Raw genomic sequence first — 26317 nt, forward strand, 5'->3', positions numbered from 1 at the left:
CAAGTTTAGCAGGCAGAAAAGGCTGCCCGCCAAACTCCAGCGGTCAGGGTTGCCACCCGTGCGGCCGCCTTCCCGCAGGGTCCATTACGAGTTCCACGCTGGGTCAACGGGCAGAAACTGACGCCAGCTCCTAATTAAGCCGGTGGCAATGTTGCGGTGCTTAGGGTGCAACAGCACCCGTTGTGCTTTTCACTGTCTGAAGTGCAGATAGTGAAAAGCGTGATGGGACTGTCCATGGGTCCTCTGTACTACCCATGCCAAAGTGCATGGGCAGTGCCTGGGCCCCCATGGGGCCCCCTGCACCCTGTCTCTGCCAGCTTTTGCAGGGTGGTGCAACAGCCATCTAAAAGCTGGCAGAGAGGGGGGTCGTAATCCCCAGGGCGGCGCTGCATGCAGCACTGTCCTGGCGGATTAGAACCGCCAGTCCCGCCAGTGGAGGGAAACTGGTGGTGCTGGCGGTCCAAGCATGGCGCAACCGCCACGACCATAATGTGGCAGTCAGACCGCCACCACAACCTTTGCTGTATGAAGAACGCCAGGGTAGTAATCTGAATCCTTACAGTGATAGTTTCCATGACAACTGCAGGTAAGATGATTGCACCAACGACTTATCTTGTGGAGTAATGTGCTTAATACTATCGAAAGTAATATGTGTATTGTTACTTTATAATGTGTTTTATGATTATTCGTTAATCCTTTTACCATCTTATTCATAGTGACTACATAAACATCTCTCTTTGTTCAATCATTAAATGTTTCCCAAGTTTGGAGATAAATTACTTTAAGTATTGCTTATTAGGCTAATATGTTAAGTGTTCTTGCACAAAAAGTTATGTTATCGAGGAAAACAGAAATCATTTTTAAAGTACCTGCAGGGACTGTTACACATCTGCACAAACTCACAACTCTTGCTTACTCTGCAGCAGGTGATTCCACATCAGAAAGAAGTCTTCAGTGCTATTTGTGGGGATCGTCCTCCATGCTTTGTCATAAAAGAACTATCAATGAACATTGCACTCTACTGGGGAAATAATTAAATTAAGCTTTGTATCATTAATGGAAAACAAGGTGGCATTTTAACTCTCCTACCAAGTCGACACTGGAAACTGCACAAGATATTGGTCGAATCTTATAAACAGGTTTCTGTCAGTAATATCTGCACATTGCTTTATGGCACCATCGTAATTCATAGTTTCAATAAACATGTTGCAGAAAAAATTAAATTATGATAGACTGTTTTACAACCATCAAAAGCACACGCTGTTGACAGACTATTTACATGATTCTCAATTGCAATGTCAGTCACGTGGTAGAACCAGTTTCTTAAGGACTTCAGAATTCAAAATATTACACATTTAATTTTCCCAACAACCACTTGTGCCCAAATCAGAACTTACTCGATCAGATTGGCATGGCCAGTGTGCAAATCTCTAAATTTGAACATTTTGTATAGAAAAAGAGTCCAGTTCACAGAGTGGGTGGGCTGGGGGATTCGTGAGAAATGTACAGATGCTTAGATGACCCACAAGAAAGTAAGTTACTTGCTTTTCTCGTGGAACTTCCTAACTGCAGATTCATCCCCTTGTGAATAGGTACCATTACCAGTACCTCCCAAATAGGGTGGGCTTGTGAATCGGCTCAGACCAAAAAATCCTGCAGGACTGAGCTGGCAAACTGCTACTTGACCTGACTGTCAAGACAGTAGTGCTTCATGCACATATGAACTGTTGCCCATGTAGCTGCTGACAAATGTCCAGCACAAGAACACTTCATATCAATGCAGTGAACGCTGCTTTGCCTCTTGTGGAATGAGTCCATAAGCCTTGGAGGGCCTGCTTTATAGACACTGAGTACGAGATCTTGACACAGTGAACAATCCATCGGGAGATGATCCGTTTTTTAAATGCTTTGCCCTTGTTTGCTTTGGAAAACTTCAAAAAGAACTGAGCATCCACCCATTAGTCTTTTTTGTGCAGTTTCTTGTTTCGCATTTTGCAACAGTAAAGAATCAATATAGAAAAACAGAAAACCAAGAGACCAGGGAGGGTGTGGAGAGTAGGGGGGATCAGGGAGGGAGCATGACATTGCATGTGGTGACATCACAGTAAAGTATTGATAAAATACAGGCAATATGTGTAGATCTACCCGGTGCAGGTAGAGAGAACAGGCCTGGGCGCATGTCTGGCTAAAAGACATGTCATAAGGGATCAAGAAAGGGGGAACTGTGGATGGGAAAGAAGTGCGGCAGAGGAGTAAGTGGGGCACAGCCGGGGGTCCATTGAAATGTAGTCAGCTGTTCCAGTTGCCCTCAATGAGAAGGTGGGAGTCACTGATTTCTGTGAGGAGGTGTTTTATTTGTAAGAAGATGCACTTGCAGCCAGTGGGGGCATAGACCGAAATGACACACAGAGTCCGTTCTGCGAGCTTCAGTTTAACGACAATGTAGCGGCTGTCTGGGTCAGACCTGGACTTGAGGACAGTGACAGGCAAGTACTTCTGGATGAAGATCGCAATGCCACAGTTCCTGGAGGGGCTGGATCCAGGCGTAATAGTCTCTGGGCAGCTACTGTGGAGCACTCGTCCCATCCATTCATGCTGCAATATGTCAGACTCCGGACGCAAGAAGTGGGTCTCTTGTAGTAGAGCCACATCCACTTTTTTGGACTGCAAGTAGGAGAGCACCTTCTTGCACTTTATGTAATGTGTTAGGCCTTTTATGTTCCAGGAGATGGTGCCGAGGGAGGAGGCAAGAACGTATGAGGTGGTCATCATCATGGTGGCGTCGGGGCAGGAGGATTGCGGCGGGCAGGGGAGGGGTAAGATGAGATGTGAGGAGAGATAGAGGGGAAAGAAGAGGAGGGGGACGGAATGTGGTATTGGGACTCCTCGGATACGATACAGGCTGAGACGCCTAGTGTGGTTGTGAGGAATATGAACTGACTCTAAACCAAAGAAAAGCCACGGGAAATGCCAGAAGCTGTTAACTGTGGGTCTAAGCTTGTAGCACCAGCGCACCGAGGGCTGCAGAGAGGGACAGGGAGAAGGAAGACACACTAGCTAGGACACTAAGATGGTATCAATACCAGGCCATGGGGGAAGGGGTGCGTCTGCGTTGGGCCAGGGTGCACCCCTATGATTTCCTAGTGGCTTCAGGCAAATGTGCTGTGTGTGAGTGGGGGAGAGGGCTCCACCAGTGTGGAGCCGATGGCTCGCATTGGGCAATCTCCTCAGACCTGCCAGGAGAGGGTGGTAGGGCCAGGGTTGGAGGGCATGGGGGAGCAGGTGAATGGAGCACAAGGTCCAGTGGTTAACGAGGTGTCAGATGTTACAAGGTAGAAGATGGGGGAGTAAGGGGATCAGCAGGGTGCTCTCTGATCTGTGGGCTCAGTCCTGCGGGGGTGCAGCAAACATAACATGTACAGCCTCGGGGGGTAAACATAAGCGAGCAAATGGGATGCTCTCTGCGCCAACGATCAGACAACAACAGGTTCCATGAGGTGGAGTACAGCTCACCCAGTAGATGCTGATCAGTCCAGATGGAATAGCTCGATGTCTGCCCCGCACCTCCCAGGGTTCCCGGGTGGGTAGTTCACCAGTTGTAGTTTCTGCATCCCTTCAAGCGGGGGGAGCGGGCAGATCTGTGTGATGCAGGACACAGTCCCAGGGTTGGGTCAATGGGGGATCAGTGGAAGAGGTACTGATTCAGGAAATCAGCCCTGGGGCCGGTGTCGGGCTGGACTCCCTGGAAAGGAGGCACAGGTCTGTGCTGCCTTGATGAGAGCTAAGTGGGGACAGCTATAAGCCACTGTAGGCTGGCACACAAGATTGTTGAGCTGGCAGGTGCCCTCTTCCCACTGCAGGCTGTGCAGTGGTGGAGGGGGAGCGATCCTGTGTCTTGTTGGGCGCACATGTGCAGGATAGGTGGCGGGGTCGATGAAACGCGGCCCCCAAGATAGTGCTCAACACGGGGAGTGGACTCTCTGAGTGATTTATAGTGGCGCTCTGGGCCGCTGCTTCAGGCCTGGTCCATGTTGCCTATTGTGGTAGGGCCCATGACGATGCCATCGATAGGGTTTCCGGTGCCTTAGAAAATCACGATCAGCATGCTGTGATGCAGACTAGGCCCCCACCCGCTGCACTGGGGGTGAGGGGATGATGGATGCCGATGGCCCCATGGCTGTAATTGCCCTGCCGGCCTCTTCTATGCCACCCTGGAGCACAGAGCCAAGCAGTCATCTTCCTGTGTGGACAGACTACAGCCCCCACCCATTAGTTCTTTTTACTATCTTTATAAAAATGTAAATCCTTTTAGAGTCCAAATTATGAACTGTCTCCCTCTCCTAGGAGAGGTGAAGTGCAGCAAAAAATGCTGGGAGAGTGATAGCCTGGCCAACATGAAAAGGGGTGATCACTTTTGGCAAAAAAAGAAGCCTGGGTCCTCACACCAATTTATCAGCAAAGATTGTTGTATAATGTTGGCTAACAGAATAAAAACCTGTAGGTCACTCACATACCTGGCTGATATTATGCTGATGAGGATTTTTCAATGTAAAAAGTCTAAATAAACAACTGTGCCTCTGCCAAAAGGGGTGCATATCAAAAAAATGAGTACTGAACTCAAGTTCCACTGAGGTATCACAAAGGGTTTTGGTGGAAACACATTTTGTAAGCCTTTCCAAACTCTCATTACAGCAGGTGTTTTAAATAAAGAAGGCAGATCCATGAACTGCAAAAATGTCTAAAGAGCTAACAATTAGCCTTTGACAGTACTCAAAGCAAATCTTTGCTGGGTAAAAGACAAAAAGAACCACACAACTTAAGACAACTTGCCTTGTAGCAGGTCAATTTTTCAGGTGCTGCACCAAGCCACAAATTGTCCTAAAGTACACCGATTTTTTAGAGGGACACCGTGCTGCCAAGAAATAACAACATCCTCAGGAAGAAGGTGTAAGGAGGTCAGCTGCCACCACTCAAATCTCTAAGCATGGAGATGCAAATTGTGCAAGCCCAGGTGTAGCTCCCTGCTCTGCTGCTATGATAGAAGATCCTCCTAAAACAACAACTTAGTCACAGGACAGATGCTCAGATTGAGGATTTTTGGGTACCATACTCTCTTGACCTAATCCGGTGCTACTAGGATGAACTGGGGGCCAGTAGTTCCTGATCTTCTTCAGAACGCAGGGCAGTAGAGGCAGTGGTGGGAAGTCATACAGGAGTCTCAAGCTCCTCTCTAGATGGAATGCCTTCCTGAGAGAGAGCTGTCTTGAAAACTCTCACAGTCAAGTGTTCACATCATACATTCTTGGCTGCGGCAAAAAGATAAAGTCTTGGTTCTCCCCATTGATGGAAGATGCCTTTTGCCAACTCCAGGTGTAAATGCCATTCGTGGTCCACTAGAGATCAGGCCTGAGTTTGCTCTGGCGTTTAGAGACCTCGTCAGGAGAGTCACCACTAGAGAAATTCCCTGGTGACTCAGCTACTTTCACAGCTGTAGAGCCTCCTGACAGGACCCAATACCCCAACATGCCCTACTTTGTGCAGTACCACATGACAGGGGTGTTCTCTGTGAGAACCTGCACCAGCTTTTCACTAATGATGACCTAGAAGGCCTTTAGTGCCAAGTGAATCATTCACAACTCCAACAAACTGATGTGAGTGGAGCTTCCATCATAGACCAGAGGCCCCTGATCGCTACCTCTACCAGATTGCCTCCCTAACCCAGAGGCGATGCATCATCACTATTTTCAAATCTGAGTGAGGATAGGGGTCTGACACTGACCCACTCCTGGTCCATTAGTCTTCACTGCCAATTTTTTGCAACCTCCTAGGAAATCTGGATACAATCTGAAAGATTCCCTTGATACTGTGCCCACTAGGACTTGAGTTCTCACTTCGAAGCCTGAATGTGCCATCTGGCATGCTTGACCAGCAGGATGCAGGAGTACAACAATCCCAGCAACCTCTTAGACATCTGCACTTTCATGACAGAGGCTGAAATATCTGGATCATAGACAAAATGTTCTGGACACGTCACTCTCAGGGAAAGGCACAAAACCATACCTTATTCAGAATATCTCAATTGAAATGGACCGTTTGCAAAGGAGTCAGGTGTGACTTCCGCACATTGAGAGCTCAATGATGTTATGAGGTTCACCCAGATTTGGAGGTGGGAGAAAGCAAGCCCATATTAAATAACCAGTTAATGACGTAGGGTCATGGATACCCGAGGGTCACTGCTGTGACCAAAAAGGAGCACTGTGAACTGTAGGTAGCATCTGTGGGCCATTGGGCTTGTAGAATATGGAAATAACTGTCTTGCAGGTCCAACAGTCTTGGGCAAGACCTGGGCAAGACTTGGGCTAGCGTGAGCATCTTGAAATTATTCTTTTCGAAAAAAGGAGTGGGAGGGTGGATGTTGGGATTGGGCCTTTTTGCAGGGTTATCACCAAGCTTTTTGCCTTCTTCCTCCCACTTTTCTGATCTGTTTTTTTTTGTCTAGTTTTAGGACTCTACGCACTTCACCACTGCAGATTAGTGCTAAAGTGCAAGTGCTCCCTCTGTAAATTGTGTTGGTGATTGGTTTGTCCATGATTGACATATATGATTTACTACTAAGTCCCTAGTACAGTGCTCCATGTGTGCCCAGGGCCTGTAAATTAAATGCTACCAGTGGGCCAGCAGCACTGATTGTGCCACCCACCTGAATAGCCCTGCAAACATGTCTCAGACCTGGCATTGCAGTGTCTGTGTGTGCAGTTTTGCACTGCTAATTCGACCTGACACTCGCCAGGTCCACACCTTCCCTTTTACTACATGTACGTCACTCCTAAGGTAGGTCCTAGGCAGCCCCAATGGCAGGGTGCAGTGTATTTAAAAGGTAGGAAATGTACTGGCGTGTTTTACATGTCCTGATTGTGAAATACTGCTAAATTCTGTTTTCACTATTGCAAGGCCTATTTCTCCCATATGTTAACACAGAGACTGCCTTTAAATATCTTTTAAGTGCAGTTTCCCATTGGGAGCAGATAGAGATGTGGAGTTTGGAGTCGCTGAACTCATTATTTAAAAATACATCTTTTGGTAGAGTTGTTTTTTAGATTGTTTGAAAATGGAAAGTGGACATTTTATTGGTTAACCATTCTGTCGCTCTGTGTGCAGGAACTGAAGTCAGTTTGCAAAAGCCTTCAAAGTCTGAGTTAGAGGCATCACCAGGAAGGAGGAGCCACAAAAGGCACTGACGGCCTGGGTAGCAGCCAGAAATGCCAGTGGTCATTCTGAGGATCCAATTGAGGAGACCATGGAGCCAAGTCCAAGGGAAGATGTGCTGTGGGTGCAGGAGCTGCCAGTGGGGGAGGTACCCTCTGTGTCAGGCAGTGGTAGTGTTTCCAAGGGTCTGACCCCAGAAGAGCTGGAGGACAGTAGGGAAACTTGGAGACATCAGATAGAGTTGCAGAGTTTTAAAATGGAGGAACAAAAGTAGAAGTGAGCCATGAAAGAAAGGAAAATGCTCATAGACCATAATCTCAGAGTAAAGGAGCAGGATCAGAGGAGTAGCTCCAGCATCGGTGGTGGCAGCAATACCTCAGTGCACTCAGATAGAATAGTACGCATTTCCAAGAATGTAGGCAGGGAGTTCAAGAAGGGCGGTGATATCCAGAGGTGGTTTCAGGGATATGAAGCATCCATCCACATGAATGGGGTCCCTGAGAAAAATTAGGGAGCAGGATTGTGGAACCACTTCACAGAGGAGGGGGAGGGACACCATGTTAGCTTTGGGTAAGGGGTACAACCTCGCCTATTCTGACAAGAAGGAGGCCCTTCTCACTAGGTATGGTCTCACTCCTGACAAGTACAGGGATCAATTTAGAGGAAGTAAGAAAACGGATTCACAGACCTAGTTACAATGTGTGTGTTCTTTCTGCAGATCACTGGATGGTTGGGTGAGGGGCAGTAATATCACAGATGTTCAGGGGTTGTACAACTTAATTGCATGGCAGCACTTAACTAGTCTGTGTTTTGCAAAGCTGCACTAGCACTTGAATGATAGTAAGCTGACTGACCCCAGAAAGCTTGCTGTAGAGGAGGACTTGTGGATGAGTATCAGGGTCCACAAGAAGTTGTATGTGGGACTCAGCCAAGGGTGGGCAGGGTTCCCAACAGAAGAAGGAGGGGGAGATCAAGGGTGGCACAGACAGGTCTCAGGATAAAGGGGGAGAAAAAGGGTCCCATGTCCCTTCTGACAGGAAGGAGGGTGGTTCTAGTGGGTGGTAGTCCAGGGAACCCAATTTTTAACCTCTGTTTTTTGTATGGGCCTGCATTCCACATCGCCTCGCTCACACCACAGCCGCCACGGTATCCCCGGCGACGGTGCTCTATGTTGACACCGCTGCCGCTGCCAGCACCGTGGCCTGAGGACATTGCTCATGAGTTACAGGGAGCACTGTGCGGTCCTGCACCGCAGCTCAGGTCCACCGACACCAGCGCCATCAACTCCAGCCTCATCAACAGATGCCCCGTCTGCACTGTGACCCATGGGCACCACATGGAGGCCCCCATATTGTACCGCTGCCAAGGGCATACCAGCAACAGCGCTTCAGCAACAACAATGCTGCTGCACACAGGGCAGGCCAGTGCACAAGAGGCCTCAAATGACAGCTTTTACTGCCTAAGGCCCTAGTGTGAGTCCAGCCCAGGGCAGAGGCAGCAAAAGTTGCCATTCAGTCAGTGTTTGTGTACCAGTGTGCACAAGCAACAACAACAAAAGAAACGAGGACTTACCTGGGTCTTCCTCAGGGGTCCTCCCCTCCTCGTCATCTGACAGCGACAAGTCTAAGTGCGGCTGCCTCCCTCTGGTCTGCTCCGGTGCACACTGCAGCCCAGTTATGGGCTGCACAGCACAAGTACAGAGTGTCTGCACGTGTGCTGTGAAGCCCACTCTGGGCCGCAGTGTGCACTGGGGGAGTTCTGCTCCGCTAGAGATGATGGCAGAGTTCCAAAAACTCCATTAGCTCTGCCAGTGGAGCAGACCTGTCGACACCCCTAGTTACAAGAGACTAGCCCTTGGGGTCACATTGATGGCCCTGACACAGTTTGCTGGTCTAGTTCCTCTCACCCAGGCAAGAAAGCAGGAGGGCAGCAGGTCAGCACAGCAGGCATCCTTCAGGGCTTCAGGGATTGCAGTCGAACAGAGTGGTTGTTCTTTCAGCAGCACAGCAGCCCTCCTTCCTGGAACAGTTTTCCTCAAGTCCTGTAGCGTACTGAAGAGTTGGTGTCAGAGATCCAACATTTATACCTGGTGCCTTTTTGAAGTGGGAAAAACTTCTAGAGGATTCCCTTTGAAGTGCTCAGATTTCCTGCCTCCCCTGCCATAGCTCCAAACTAACTACAGAGGGTGTACAATCTGTTGTGTGAAGGCAGGACACAGCCTACTCAGGTGTAAGTAGGGCTCTGCTCAGCTTGGCCCTCCCATCCTGCCAGTGATGGCCCATCCATGTACGCCCAAGCTGTCTATTTTGTGGGGCTTTCCAGAAAAAATACACAAAGACCAATTGCCAACTACACCTAGTCATGTGAGCCAGAGTCAAACTGAATGCACTAAGGCCCTGATTTATAATTGTTGGTGCAAAACTGCACCAACTCAGTTTTTCACCAAAAGGTTTAGCACCAGCTTGCACCATTTCTGTGCACCAGCCGGGCACCATACTTATGGAATGCTGCAAGCTGGTGCAAAGGGTAGGCTAGTAGCAAAAACAAATGACTTTCATCGGTTTGGGCTGGCAGTATGGAAGGAGGGGTTTTTGCACCAAAAAATGACGTTAGGCAGGTTAGAGTAAAGAAAATTACTCTAACCTGCCTAGAGTCATTTTCTGACACAAAACCATCCAAACCACATGACTCCTGTCTTAGAAAAGACAGGAGTCATGCCCACCACCCCAATGGCCAGCACAGGGGACCAGGGTCCCCTGGGCATGGCCAATGCACCCAGTGCCATGTAGGGGGGGCATTTCAGGGCCCCCAATGGCACTTTAAAAATAAAAAAAATACTTACCTGTACTTACCTGGGATGGGGTCCCCCATCTTGCGCTGTCCCTCTGGTGTGGGTGGGGGTGTCCCTGGGACCCAGGGAGGGCACCTTTGGGCTTATTCCATGGTGTTCCACCATGGAAATAGGCCCACAGGTCCCCTAACGCCTGCCCTGACCCAGGCGTTAAAAATGGGTCAAAGCAAGCTTTCCACCATTTTTTGACCCCTCCTCCCTCCCGTGCACCATTTTTGCACTTGAATATAAATATGGTGTTAAGGCCATAGAGTAATTTTTTGCACCGGAACGCCTACCTTGCATCTCTTTAAGGCAAGGTAGGTTTCCACTTCCCAAAAATTACTTTAACTCCATAAATTTAGCGCTAGACGGGTCTAGCACCAAAGTATAAATATGGAGTTAGTTTTGCACCGAATTAGAGTTTTAAAAAATGATGCCAATTCTGTGCAAACAGAGTATAAATATGCCCCTAAATGGCTAAGGCAGGAAAATTCCAATTTTCGAAAAGAGCCATTTGCAAAATTGTGATTAAAAATCCGACTTTACCATAAAAGAGTATTTTTTATTGCAATTCCAAAGACATCAGATATGAACTATTCACCTCTTCCAATTTGGAAGATATCCTTATTATATGTAAAAAGATAACTCCAATTTTATCCTATGAGAGAGGTAGCCCTTGCAATAGTGGTAAAGAATTTAGGAATGTTTCACTATCAGGACATAAAAAACTTAAAAGTACATGTCCTATTTGTAAAATACATTGTGCCCTGCGATGTGGGCTGCTTAGGGCCTCTATGTATTAAAAAAAGGTTTATGCCTGGCAAAAGATGTATTTTGTCAGACTGAATTGGCAGTTTAAAATTGCACACACAGCCTGCATAGCAGGAGTGAGACATGTTCCAGGTGCTACTTAAGTGGGTGGCACAATAAGTGCTGCAGGCCCACTAGTTATGTTTAACTTACAGGCCCTGAGTGCATGTATTATACTTTACTAGGGCCTTACAAGTGAATTAAATGTGGCAATTGGAGATAATCCAATAGTCCACGTTTTAAGGAAGAACACATGCTTAAGCATGGTAACCATCCTAAACAATGCGTTGAAAACATGAACGTTTCCCACGCAAGCGCAACAAAGCATATGCGTGGATAAGGCAAACAAAAAGGCTTAGAGCCTGGGTAGTTTATTTTTTAGGGGCGTGGTGGGGGATTGGGGATTTTTTTTTTTAGGGTTTAGGGCAGGGGGCGGGGTAGATTATATTTTGGGGTGGGGAAGGATGGGAAAAGAGGAGGAAGAATCATGAGAGGACGCGGTGAGGTAAGTGGGGTTGAATTTAGTGCTTAGGGTCAGTGGGGGGTCGGGTAGCTTATTTTTAGGGGCTGGTGGGGGGTTGGAGTAGTTTTTTTTGGGTTTTTCAGGGTAGTTTATTTTTTAGGGGCAAGGGTGGAGAGGCATTTTTTTTTTTTTTTAGGGGTAGGGAAGATTTAAGGAAGGGCAGGAGGAGAGAGGAGAGAAGATGAGGAAGGATTGGGAGAGGATGAGGTGAGGTAAGTGGGGTTGGGGCAGGTTTTAGGGGCTAGATTTATCGTGGGGTGGATTTAGTGCTTAGGGTGGGTGGGGGTCGGGTAGTTTATTTGTTAGGGGCGGGAGTGGAGGGGGTTGGGGTAGTTTATTTTTTAGGGCTTAGGGTGTGTGAGGGGTCCGGGAAGTTTATTTATTGGGGTGGGGAAGGTTTTAGGGCTCAAGGTGGGCGGGGGGTGTCAGGGGAGTTTCATTTTAAGGGGGGTCGGGTCATTTTTTTTTAGGGTTTAGGGTGGGTGTACGGTCGGTATATTTCAGTTATCAGGGGTGGGGGAAGGTTTTAGGGCTCAGTGCGGGTGGGGATGTTCGGGTAGTTTAGTTTTTTGGGGTGAGGTGGGTGTTGAGGTGGTTAATTTTTAGGACTTAGGATGGGTTGGGGTCAGGATAGTTTAGTGATTACAGGTGGGGGAAGGTTTCAGGACTGAGGGCAGCTGGGGGGGGTCTGGGTAGTTTAGTTATTTGGGGTGGGGTTAGTTTGGGGCCTCAGTTTGGGTGGGGGTGTTGCATGACAGAACCATGCCTGCCGTTTCCACATATGCCTTTACTAAGCATGCTTTTACAATAAAATTTGTTGTAAAGGCATGCTTGGTAAAGGCATGCATGGAAAAGACGCGGTCATGGTTCCGACCGCTATGTTAAGGCGTGCGTTGTTCGGGTATGCTTGGTTGTGTCATACAACCACTTTAGCACTGGTTAGCAGTGGCAAAGTGCACACAGGGTCCTAAGGCCAACAAAAATCTAATCAGAAAAATATGAAGGAGTAAGACAACAGTTTGGGGAAGACCTCCCTAAGGCTGACAGGCCTAACAGCAATTAAGCACCTTTTGCTATTAAAACAACTTTGCATGACAGCAAATTACATTATTTATATGATCTGTTTGCAGCTCTCTATGGAGGTACTTTAGGAGTCAAGACATAAGATTTTTTTGTAAAAATTCAACCTGTCTGTCATTCTTCTGAAGCTACAGAATGGTGTGCATTTTATATAAACATACATCTGTGTTTCGTGGTAATAAAGTCATGGAATAAAGTTGAACATCTTATTCACATTTAGTTAGTTAAAGATTATTTTCCTGTTTCTTTCGGGTAGTTACACTGTCTGGGCATTATACATGATACATGCACTAGATTGCAGTTTTGGCCCACATAGGCCTATAGGTTGCAGCAAGATATCTGTATAGGAGTAAACATGCACTCTGAGTGTAGATTTTCAGTCCCTGGCATCATACCTATGCTCCTTATGACACTTTTGAATTGTAATATTTCCCTGGATCAGTTCATATTCAAATTCCAGGCCTATGCCCCCCACACTAGGCCAAGATAATTGCTCAGCTTTTCAACTGGAGGATCAAGGGCCTGCACACACAATTCAGTTCTTGATTCAGTTCTTGGAAAAGTAAGGGGAGTAGAGGAAATTTGCCACCCTCAATCGGCTCTTCACATTGTCCCAACTCCCTTCCAGAAACCAAAGAGGAGGGTCAGACCCATAGAGCCAAATGCAGGAGGGGCTCAGCTTTAATGTCTTTGTGGGAAGGGATGAGTCAGCTGTGTCAGCTAGGAGTTAAGCTGACGCTCTCAGGGAAGCTCTTCCACAGACAACTTCATCTCAAGATAAGTGATTGTCCCAGAATGCTGTGCAGGAAGGTTGGGACAGGGATGGGATGATGATGTGGCACCCTAAGATTGGCCAGTGTGCCCATCTTCTAGAACTCCCCCCGACTTAAAAACTTTTGCACAAGGAGAGACAGGGGACTTGGGAGCAACAACAGTGAAAGAATGCCCAACTGGAACAAGACTCCACCTAATTCCCTTGCATGTCTTGACTTTAAGACTTTGACTCCAGATGCCTCCAAGAATGAATGAGTCCCTCTAGGGCCAGTAGCGCTGGTCCCCTTATACTTCCTGAGGAACAGTTGCAGCAAGGAACTTGATGAGGGACCAAGGATGGTTCTTCTTGGACTTCTGTGGATGGACTGGACAGACACACAGGTAACCTGCAAGTAGCCAGGAGGCCTTGGAACCTGGGGAGTGTGTCAGGGAAGGTGTTTTGATTGCATGCAAGTCTCCCCTACAAGTAGGAGAAAAGCACCAGGAGCTGACAGGTCAGGTGCAAGGAACCATAAAATCACATTCTCTGTGAAAAGAGACCCCACGCATGCGTGAATTGGCCCTACAGGGCACAAGTGGCAGCCTGGTCCTTAGTGGACCACACAGAGAATGAAATGCATGGACCTTTGCAGAACTTGAGAATTTCCCGGATGGAGAGATAAATCCATGCCGGGGACCCCTCCAGAGATCCTCTTTTAGTTCCAGAGTCCCTATCCCTGGGGTCCAATGCAAAATGAATGCATCTTGGGGGAATCCCATCTCCACGGAACAGCCATGGGCACAACAAGCATCACGATGCTCAGACTTCCCCCTGGTTATCTCACCTTCCACTGCCTGTGTTTGGGGTGTGCTAGGAAGGGCAGGCCATGTAGCTGCCCACCCAAGAGGACACAGATGGGAGAAGAGAATTCTGCCAACTCCCTCACCACCAGCACTATCGGCTGGGTGGGAAGCCAAGTGAGTAGTGCAGGAGTGGGCTCCTTGTGCTGCTGGAGCTAACAAGGAGCATACAGGTTCCCAGTGGCCAATGGCATGCAGTACTTAGACAAAAATAAAGCAGAAGGAGTGCACTGTGATGTTGTGAAACAAACAAAAGGGAAAAGGCAGTTTAAAAGAAGCAGCTCATCCAGTAATCAAGCTTTGGGGTAAATGGAGCGTCAAATGAGCCCCTGCAAGGTCCTTGAAGGGCCTATTAAATTTGCATTTGTGTTTCTGAGGTGCTCCAAGAAGGCTAGGAGGATCATCAATGCTATGTTGGAGTATTTGGGGGGCTGCAGGAAGGGCAGCAGCCCCACATGAATATTTTGTGAAATATCACCCTAAGTCACCCAGTGGGTTATAGTTATTCCACCAGGGAAGGTATTTTTATTTTATTTTTTTGCCTACACCAGCAATCTTTTTGAGTCTTTGCTGTTGCACATGGCCTCGGGAGTGCAGAGATCTCGATAGACGGGTCCTGGAATTGTTCTTGCAGTGCAGTTAAAGCAAAAAAACGGTGCTAAACATGTTATTCAGTTTAAAGCATTGCTGTTAATATGATGGCTGAGAATGTAAGGTTAACTTCTGATGTTTCCCATATTGATTTAATTGATGGGTTATAACATGTATTGCCTATTGGTACTGTCCTCTTTGACTTCAGTGGGATTAAAGTAGTGAAACTTAAAATGTTCTTTGATGATGTGATCACATTCTGACGATGCATGTAGACCTGCCCTATTGATAATGGCACAACCTTACATGATGATATTGTATCTAGAAATATTGTGTTCATAGGGTTCAGGACCTATTATGGGTGAAACATGATCTGAGGGTGTCACCAAAGGTATTGCCATATACTTGGGTTTACGTATTTTTATTTAATGCATAGTATTTAGTAGTGTGTTTATAATAAAATTACAGCAACACAGGATGACTAGCCAACATCATCTCCCCTAAGTAGTCCTTGAACTACTCTGCTTCACTGCTCTGAGAGAGTCAAGTTCTACAATGACATACTTGACCTCCAGAAAAAGACAATTTTGGATGTATGACCTGCGAAGCACTCACATCCTTTGCAGCTATTAACCCAATTGGGTACAAAAGAGCTCACAAATCCCAGCTTCTAAATTGCTACTGGCTATAAAGGCAGAACTCACTGAAGATAGCATATGTGACATGGAGCCACTTGAACAATGGTATGAGGGCCATCAGTCAGAACTCACTACCCAGTCACCAACAACTCAATTTCTCACATGTAGTTAAAAACGTAATAAAAACACATTTCAACTATTACAATGGCCGCCAAGGGATTCACTAGTAGGCATTGTAAGTTAAGTGCCTACGTTTTGATGCCTTCACCACCATGGATGATGTTTTTCATGAACATTTCTCCAGCCTCACAAGCCTATTAGCATGTAAGTCTTCACCACCTTTGCCAAAACGCCCAGGGTATGGAACTCAAGCACCTCAATCCATTGCCTGGCACCATGCTCCACTGAAATCAGCTCCTGCCATCTGTTTTGTCTCACAATGTCCCTCTATGATGGAGATGGATGATTTTATGCAAATATCTAAAAATAACTATTTATTATTTGCAGTCTTGATGGCTTTAGGCCTCCATGTAAATATGGACACCTCCAACGCAGTTATCTGTGTCAGAGGTGCGTGCAATGGGCGTTACTGTGGGCGTGCCACAGCAACACCTATTGCATTTTGACACTGGCTCAGATTTATGAGATTTCGTAAACCCACTCTGCAGCACACACAGAAGTAAGTTCCAACGTGCCATTAGTGATTGTTTGGCCCATATTTATACTTTTTTAGCGCCGCATTTGCGTCATTTTTTGACGCAAAAGCAGCGCAAACTTACAAAATACAATTGTATTTTGTAAGTTTGCGACGATTTTGCGTCAAAAAACGACATAAATGCGGCGCTACAAAAAGTATAAATACGGGCCTTTATGTGCAGGAAGCTACACCTTCACGCACATGAACAATCACACCCCTCAACACAGACATCCTTGCACTATGGTGCAAGGATGCCTGCTTTGGCGCTGCATCTAAATTTAGCGCCAGCGCAGACAACACAGGGGTGCACCATATTCACTTAAATACGGCGCATCCCTACGTTGTGAAAATCATGAAGCACGTTGCTATAAATTTTGGCGCAGCATCGCGCTCTGTCATTTTCCCATAAATATGGGCCTCAGTTTGCTCATAGGGGATTCCTAGGATTGTTGGTTTATAACTCCTTCGATTTCGGGTTTGGAATATCTCTACCTGCAAGTTTTGAATTCCTCCAGCTCTTTGGCTTGCAGATCAGCTCAATCAGAAGGCGCAAATGCCTCTTGGCCTTCACTGCCTACTGAAAGCGGCTTGCCAAGCATCCGCAAACAACGGGATTGCTCTGCTCCCTACCGATGAGCGCCAGAACACGTACTCTCAGTAGGACACCCAAATCAGGATGTAATGGGTTAATAAGCCTTGATACCGGGTGTCTTCCTGATTATGGTATATTTAGACTCGAGTTCGGTCAAAGCAGAAACATCTCGTCCTAATTTTAAGCCTTTCCTGCCATCTAGTGAACATTTTGGATAACAGCAATTCAGGTCTCTGCAATATGTTCGTCTGACCCCGTTTGTGTAGGTATTCCTGGGCCCAGATTCTGAAAGGTTTAGCGTCGGTTTAACGCTATACCGACGCTAAGCTTTGGTGGGGATGGGAGGAGGGGGGCATTTACAAACCAACGCAAATAGGTATTGGCGTTGTGTGAAATGCTGCTTTGCATTACTTCGCGTCAACGGGGCGTTACATGGGTGGTACATGGGGTTACCCATGCTACCACCCATGCTTTTTGACGCTAAACCCTATTTTGAAAGATCAGAAGATAGGGTTTAGCGCCAAAAATTAACGCCTTTTAAAAGCAGATGCAAGACGAAGAGGTGTTTTTAATTTCTTCCTGCTTTTCCGACTTTGCATGTGTGCTGCACTGTACAGGACAAATACAAAGTAGGAAAAACATTTGCAATTGTCTAGGCATAATATTTTGAACAGGAAGGATGTGCAAAATCTATGCTAGACTCACGCATACAGCCTAGCACTATGGTGCTAAGGTGTGTGCGTTGCGAACGGCAGCTGAAATCAGCACCGGTGCTAGGGAGAGGGAAGGAGAGTGCCATTTTTATGTGAATATGGCGCTCACCTGCTCTCTCCTTGTCAGCAGCTTTTTTGAATGCTGCACTGCGCTGCGTGATATCAACAGAATCTGGGGCCTAGTGTTTCGCCCTAAGCTCCATCTTCAGGGCAGCACTTTCTGCCATTCAAAATTATAAATTTTCGACCATTCCTAAAAATACTTTGGAAATGTAAAGCTTTCCACAAAATAGTTCAGGACTGGAGTTTGATTACTAAAAAAGCCTCTGGAATATTTGGGGGAAAATTGCTCTTTCCACAAATATTCTAGGACTGGAGTTAGAAAAATAATTTTGACATTCCAGTGCCCGTCATGCTCATGATTGTGACAATGACCAGATCACAACAGAAGGACTCTTACAGGCTCTTCCCTTGGCACATTCGGTGCTTGCAAAACAGAAACTCTTTTCTAAGCAGGCATATGGACAGCTGTGTCATCTGTGTAGAATCATGTGTTTCAAGGTTTTACCTAGACAGCACATACTTTGTCCAGGGCTCCACTGACTACTGAGCATTTCTAAATGACCCATGAAAACAAAGGGGCATATTTACAAGCCCGTAGCGCCACCAGAGCATCACTTTTTCTGACCTTCCAGTGGCGCTGTGCACTGCGCTGTATTTACAATGCAGCGTTAAGCCACTTTTTGTGGCTTAAAGCCACCTTGCAAATATGGCCCCTTCACACACAGCACTTTGCGTGGAAAGGGCACGCAATGGATGTTGCTTTGAGCTTTCCACAGCAACACACATTGCATTTTGACACTGCCCCAGATTTATGAGATTTCTTAAATCTGAGGCAGCACCAAAATACCCCCAGGGGTGTTGTTAGCATGGCACAACAAAGAGAAATGCTTCCAGTTCTCCTCGTTTTCTACTCTTTGTATGTGTGCTGCATTTTGGCCGCAGGTCCTCAACAGTAAACCTAACCCCCATGGCACTAAACACTGCCCCACCCTGCCATCCTGGCAAAATGCATGGTAGGCAGTCCAGTCGCTAGACATTTTGTTGACAACCATTGGGTTGCAGTCTGCTCCCTGCTTTTTATTGGTTGCCTTCATTGTTCTTCTTACATGCTTGCTTGTATGTACTCGGATGCAATGGCATGTCCTGCTTTTTGTATGCTGAACTCTCCCATAGAGCATGGCCCAAGTGCTTGTGTCCTTCCACTGCTTATCTTGAGGAGCCACTTTTTTCTTTGGCTTTAATAAGTGTTTGTGAGTGCACCTCTGCCATAATCTTGTACTTTAAACAGTCCTCATATGTCTGCTTGAATATGTACAGCATGTGATGCCTTCTTTCTTTAGTGCACCTTGGACACATCCTGCGTTACATTTTTTTCTTTTCTATACCTTTTAACATTATTTGCTAGTGGATCTTGTACATGTTTTTCTTTATCTTTAAAAAGTATTTGCTAGTGCACCTCAACCATGTCCAGAACTTTTTTTCCCTACAAATGCCCATACGGTTCGCATGACAATGCGAAAGACAGGTCTGCTCTTTCAAGACTAAGGACCTGATTTAGATCTTAGCAGTGTTACTGTCAAGCCATTTCAGTGGCGGGCCAGAGAAGACTGTCAAGTTGGTGGTGTACTCCTGCCATATTTAGATGCAAAAGTCCTGCAGGTGCTATACTGGAGGCGGTTCGCTGATAGCGGGAGACGGCAGTGGGACCCAATGGACTTCATACAATGGCAGCGGCTATGGAAGGGAGGCAAGTGACTCACACTGTCCCTTAGCCATTGGTGCACCTCTGTACTGCACACTGCACAACCCATGCACACAATTACCCATTGCCAATCCGACATACCACAACCCATAAAAACACATTGACTCACATCTATGAAACAACATACACACACCATTGACACTGCACCCACACAACCACAACAAACATCACAACTACACCCTCAGCTACACAAACACACTCACACACACAAGCACCTCACCCAGCAATTTGCATTGTATACACATGTACATGTACTGACTCACACATGCAACTCGCAGCACAACATGACAGGTAATGGTCCCCTGCCAATGTGCACACATGGACACAGTTGACAGGTGTGAATGTACTGTCATTGTGGTGCCAACATTCATTTGACAATGAATACTGGAACAGTAAGTGTGCCTCACCTGTGTCTGACCCACTGGTTTTCCCAACATATACAGGTCACAGTATTCTAAAAAATTACTGTGACATGTATATGTCTCCAGTAGTCCCCACCTCCCGTGCAGTGCCCATCCAATGTACCCTGGCAATGTGGTGTCCCTACCTTGTAGTCCACCAATGGGCGGTTGTGTTTTCTCCATGGGTTGGTGGCATCAGAAATGGCAGGTGTTGTCCAGTCATGTCCAGTTGAAAACAGGGGGGAAGTGGTAAAATGGTGATTTTCCACCCCCTTTCCTCCCCCCAATCATCGAACTAGGAAGTGGAGATCGGTCCATCACATTTTCCTAGGAGGTAAGGCACATCTAAATCTGCATGGCGGAAAGGCTGGCTGCGATCCCACCTTTTTCCATTTCCCGCTGTCGACGCAGCTGGTGTTTCTTGCCGGAGGTGGCAGTTCGAATGCAGTCTTTTGTCTATGGGACAGCCAACATCTACATATGGTGGGCAGACCATTGCAGCGCCGGGCAAAAAGTTGACAGTGGGACAGTTACCTCCAACATCTAAATCAGGCCCTAAATTACTGATAAGTTGAGTAGTTCAAAGTTTGTTTTTCATTATTTGCACTGCTTATATAGCACACAATTCTAACTAATGTGTTAGAGTAATTTACGTGAGCAACACTTACACTACATAAGATCCCATTAATTTTTTTTAGACACGGGGATATTTATTGATTTACCCAGGATAAAAGGATGTTCCGTTCACCGGAACTCTAACTATTTACAAAGATGGCAGTTCAGGCTGTGACTCGGCATTGCTCTCCTTCAATCTCTAGGGCAAATGTCTTGACACAGTTTTACAGCTGGAAGCAGACGCCTCTTTAACGCTCTCATTCAAGACCAAACAAATAACTGCTAAATGTAGGGAAGCAAATTTTATTGAAATTTATTACAGTCATTTGCAACCTCACAGAAACATTGCTTCTTTCAAGAAATTCACTGATAAGCCTAAACACTGCACTGTTATTTTTGCTCAAAAGAACTACAAAATATTATTTTTCCCTTTAAATAAATATAACCACAAATTATTCCAAATAAAACTTCAAAGAACTTTCACACATATGTGTAACTTTCTTACACTGCCCACAACTGCATGAGTTCCTTTTACAAAACACACCAACTTGCCATTATATTTACTTATTATTTTCAATCAATACTTAGGCTTCTTATTCTTAACGTAATTAATGTTCCTCTTTCTCCAGCACTTTCCCATATTACGAAGTTATATTCCGAACTACCTTCTTCTAGATCACACTTTTTTTGTTTTCGTTCATCCTCCTCTCCCACCTCCTTATTGACTAAATACTAATGCCCTGGTCATTTAGTTAAAAAAATGCATGTATGTACGTAGTTCTTAAAAGGCTACGCGGGGGAACTTTAACCCTTCACTTCTTTTACATTATGGGTGTCCAAAAATGTACCAAAATGGCAAACTTACAATTCAGAAATAAAAGCTAGCAGAAAAAAATAACCAAACATATTATTATACATTAGTTTATGTTTGTCACTATGCTCTTTTGGATTGTTTTACAGCCAAAACTTTATTTTTCTCAAAACATTCCCTGAGAATACACTTTTGAAGGTTGAGAATGCTTCCTGCCTGCAGGCTGGACCTAAAAAATGAGGTATGAAAAACTAGCATTTTTATGTAGAGTGAGCTCAATCCAACCCGAAGGCATTGAGGTGCTTTACATCAACACCAGTTACATTACACATTTGTTGTTAACACAATGATATAACAGGACTTATTAATGAGAGGCTTGAGCCACTGATGCATCACTTTTTCTGACACTCCAGCAGCGTAAACCTCTCAACCATATCTATGAGGCTACGCAAAGCCACTTTGTGTGGCTTTGAATGGCCTCATAGATATGGAGTAAGACAAAGCAGCACAAGTCACTGAGTTGCCTTTCTCTCCGTTCCATGCACATTGCAATGTGTTTTTTCCATGAACACCCACGGATTTTGATGCTGCACCAGATTTACTTCATCACGTAAACCTAGGGAAGCGCCAAAATCTTACTCCTCCCCAGAGAAGGCATAACGAGGAAAAATATTTGTATTTCTCCTTGTGTTTCCCTCTTTCCATGTGTGCTGCATTATGCACTCTGGATTTTGTTGTGCAGGAAGGTGACCCTTCCTGCACAAAAACAATCCTGAATGCAACGCAGACAACCTTGCACCATGGTGCAAGGGTGCCTGCATTGGTGCTAGGCAGTCAATTGTGTACCAGCACATGGGGAAAGGAAAGGAATGCACTGTGTTGCATAAATTCGGTGCATTCCTGCCCTTTCATATTGGCATAGGCCAGCACGGCCAGAAGACATGTGGCACTGCCTCATGCTAAATCCCCATAGAGAATCCCCTAAGTGATTTGCCCAGAATCACAGGATGTTGCACAGATGCTGAGACTAAAATCTGTGCCTCAGATTTTCCCTTTCAAAGTCGGCAGCTCTGGCCATACTGCCACCGCATCCTTTACTTGCCTTCTGTTTTGAGAACAGCTGTCTTGCTTCTTTCCTACCTACTGCATTAGCGGTCTCTCTCTTTCCCCAGCATACTGCACTTTCGGCTGTTTTTACAGATAAGGACTTATTGGCAGCTTTTCCTCTGAATTATTATTATTTTTTAAAATGTTGTCTTTCCTTCTCCCAAGTATGAGACATGATAAATTTATGCTGTCATCGTCTTTTTCCTACTCATCCATTTAACATAGCAGCTAGATTGTGGAACTTGAGTCAAATATCCAAAATACGCACAAACAATGCATCTAATCAATAGCTCCCACCAGTCTTGAATCTCTCCTCACTCTTCCTTTCCACACTTTCCTACTGTACTCTCTTTCAGGTCTTCTTTCTACATAAGCCTTTTTAAGCTGCCTCTCCCTGCTCCCTCCCAACACTCTTTCTCACCTACACCTACACCCTGTCCACCCCTCACCAATATCTGTCTCTGTCCACTTTATTCGCTTTATGCTCGCTTCCTGCTCAGCATTCCTTTGGCACCATTCACTAGCCGTGTCTATTAGACAGTGATTAACTGCAGGGGAAGAGTTCAGAGCAGGACCTGTGGCAGTGAATAGGGAGGGGGCAGGGACCATTTATGGCAAAGTCATTTTATTCATGCTGATAATTACACCACTGATAACAGAACATGATAGGGCATACATTTACTGGGATGTTGTTCATCACAGTGAATATATTGTGCGTTAAAATTAATTTACTGGAAATGCTCATGCCGCTCCACTCTATGACGTTCCGCTCCATGACTCTCCATGCTACTTTACTCCATGCCACTTCAATCAATGCCACTCCACTCTACGCAGCTCTACTCTCTACTCTACTCTATGACATTCTACTCTACAATACTCTACTCCTTGCTACTTTACTCCATACACTGCTTTACTCCATACCACTTCACTCTACTCCACTCCACCTTTCTATACCACTCCACTCTATGACACTCTACAACACTCCACAACACTCCACTCCTCTCTATTTCACTCTACACCAATCAGCTCTAGGCTACTCTACTCAATGTCACGCAACTCTATGAACCTCCAGTCTATGCCACTCCACTCTACTCCACTCATTGCATATTTAGTCAGGGAAACTTTATGTTCATTCTTAGCTAAGGGATTCAGCAGGGTATTTGTATCCCTCCTACAGGGTTCCTGAGTATTTGTTGCCACTAATAGGTCATCAATATGATGGACCACGGGTGAAAGGTAGGGCATTTTAAGTGACTCCAGATTCCTTTTCAGGGTCTGGTTAAAGATTGATGGACTCTCAGTATATGCTTGTGGGACTTGGCACCATGCCAAAACATGACTGCCAAACCAAAAAGCAAAGGGAAACTGGCTTTCCTCATGCGACGGATCGAGAAGAGTGCTTCGCACAAATTACTCATGGTGAACCACTGTGCTTCACATGGAATTTGAAATAAAATAATTGCTGGATTCAACTTTAACTTGTATATAAAATAGTGACCAAGCAGACTCACAGGATTGGAATCAATGCTCATCCTTAAAGGAATCTATTTTTACAGGGACAGCTTCTGTTACTGGGTTGGCCAAGTGTTTATTTGCAACTTGTACAACCTGAATTTTCTTTCTTGAAGGGGTAAATTTGGTGCTTATGCCATTTTGACAGTAGAGCGTGTAGCACCTGTACCTACTAGAAATCACACATGGTGACCCACTACATCACCATTCAAGTATGGACCATATTGATCCACTTCTAAGGAAGCACCTAGCATGAACTCTTCTTCTCCTTTGGGACATCTTAACTGAAAAATGTCTGAAAACTCCTCATCACTCAGATCAATTCAAGGAAACGGTTATGTCAACTGGTTCACATCTACATTTGGAACCTGATTTAAATTCTGCAGTGAAACCTATATCTGTTGCTGTGACATCGAAACCTGTGGAACCTGCATCAGCTATCTCTGGGGGCATATTTGAATTTTGCATTCCGGGTATCTGAACTCTCTGCATTTGAACCTGTTTATTGCCTTGCGCTTGTACAACTCCATTATTCTGACCGGGTTATTTGCATTAAGGGTACACTCCCACCTCTAGTGGCCCAACTGGCCACAACCGTGACATGGATTAATTCTTTTCAAGGCCTGGACATCAACAGCTCCATTCCTCTACCTTGCTGCTGATACCATTACCTTGCATCACCTGAGCTCCTTGCATGACACCAGTATTCCCTGCAAACTGTTAATTCTGATTAGCTTTCTGTGCAGCTTTCAGTTCCAGCACCATCACCTTCTCTTTCAACTTTTACTGCTTCAGTTCCAATTCATTACTTCAGTATTTTGCATACCACAGGATCTGGTCAATCGGTTTGTTCTGCCTACAAATCAAATGCTGCTGAATCATGGTACATATGTCTGGCTTCAATCCCTGAAGACATCTGAACACAAAATGACTCATATATTTAGCTTCTATAGCTTCAGCCCCACTGAAATGATTGAAAGCCTGCAACAATCTCTAATAATAGGAATGTATCGACTCCTTAGATTCCTGAGTCGTTCTGTCAATAGTCAGCCAATCAATGTCTTTAGGGGACACCTTGTTTTTCAAAAAGCCAATCACTTTCTGACACTTTTCAATTATCTCTTCCAATAGCGCATTTGTCACTGAGGTGGTCATTCCAACCCTGGCGGTCGGTGTTAAACCAGCGGGCAAACCGCAAACAGGCTGGCGGGAAAAAAAATGGAATTCCAACCCTGGCGGAAACCGCCAACAGAGACCGCCACATTACCACACCGCCCGCCACGGCGGCACAAACAAACAGCGCGGCGGTCACCGCCAACAGACAGGCGGGAGACAATGTACCGCCCACTGTATCACAACCTACCAATCCGCCACCTTTTCCGGGGCGGTAGCCCCGCCGATAAAAACACAGCGGAAACAGCCATTTTGAAGGGAAAACGCTCACCTCCATACAGCCCACGAGGAATAAGGACAGCATGGTACCCGAACTCTACATACTCCCAGCAATTGTGTTCCTACTCCTCTAACAGGAGTACGAACGCCGGCGCAGAAGACAACGGTGAGTACTGCACCTACGACACACACCCACCCTCACCCTCACCCACTACAACACACACATCAATGCGTATCAACACATCAGAGTGACGTCCCCCAAACCGCCCGGAAGAATGCAAACACAAAAGGAAATGATTCTAAACATAGGAATATATTGTATTACTGGCTTAAAAATATAATTCTACATCAAAAACTGTTATATACATAAATGTACAAGTCCGAGCATTGTAGCATGTATTGTCCGTGGACCACTGGGCCCAAATCACATGGGCAAAGCCCACACAAGATACCTGACTCCAATGGAGAGAACACTGCAGGGGCATCAGATAGCAAAACTACAGGCACCTCAGGGGGAAGGGAAGGGGTGGCACCTCAGCCAGATGAGTCCACGACGCCAGATCCACGAGGGGCCTCCATGGCCACTGTTCAATCCTGGGGAGTGCAAAGCCACAGTCTCTCAAGTCCGGACAGTGGGTGGGTTGCCCACTGTTCAATCCTGGGGAGTGCAAAGCCACAGTCTCTCAAGTCTCTAACGTGGGTGGCTTGCCCACTGTTACATCCTGGGGAGTGCAAAGCCACAGTCTCTCAAGTCTCCCAAGTGGGTGGGTTGCCCACTGTTACATCCTGGGGAGTGCAAAGCCACAGTCTCTCAAGCCTCTACAGTGGGTGGGTTGCCCACTGTTACATCCTGGGGAGTGCAAAGCCACAGTCTCTCAAGTCTCTACAGTGGGTGGGTTGCCCACTGTTCCATCCTGGGGAGTACAAAGCCACAGTCTGTCAAGTTTCACAAGTGGGTGGGTTGCCCACTGTTCAATCCTGGCGAGTGCAAAGCCACAGTCTCGCAAGTGGATAACAGTCTCCACTGGTTCTGGGTTGGGCCTGGTGCCCAGACTGCTTCGTGCAGCCCTGCCCGACTAAGATGCGGGCCAGCCCCTGGCGCTCATAGTTCAGCGGTGCTTGAGACGGCGGTGCCCAGTTCAGCGGTGCTTGAGACGGCGGTGCACAGTTCAGCGGTGCTTGAGATGAAGGGCCCAGTTCAGCGGTGCTTGAGACGGCAGTGCCCAGTTCAGCGGTGCTTGAGATGGCGGTGCCCAGTTCAGCGGTGCTTGACATGAAGGGCCCAGTTCAGCGGTGCTTGAGACGGCGGTGCCCAGTTCAGCGGTGCTTGAGACGGCGGTGCCCAGTTCAGCGGTGC

This window comes from Pleurodeles waltl, chromosome 5 (assembly GCF_031143425.1).
Source record: "Pleurodeles waltl isolate 20211129_DDA chromosome 5, aPleWal1.hap1.20221129, whole genome shotgun sequence".
Taxonomy (NCBI): Eukaryota; Metazoa; Chordata; class Amphibia; order Caudata; family Salamandridae; genus Pleurodeles; species Pleurodeles waltl.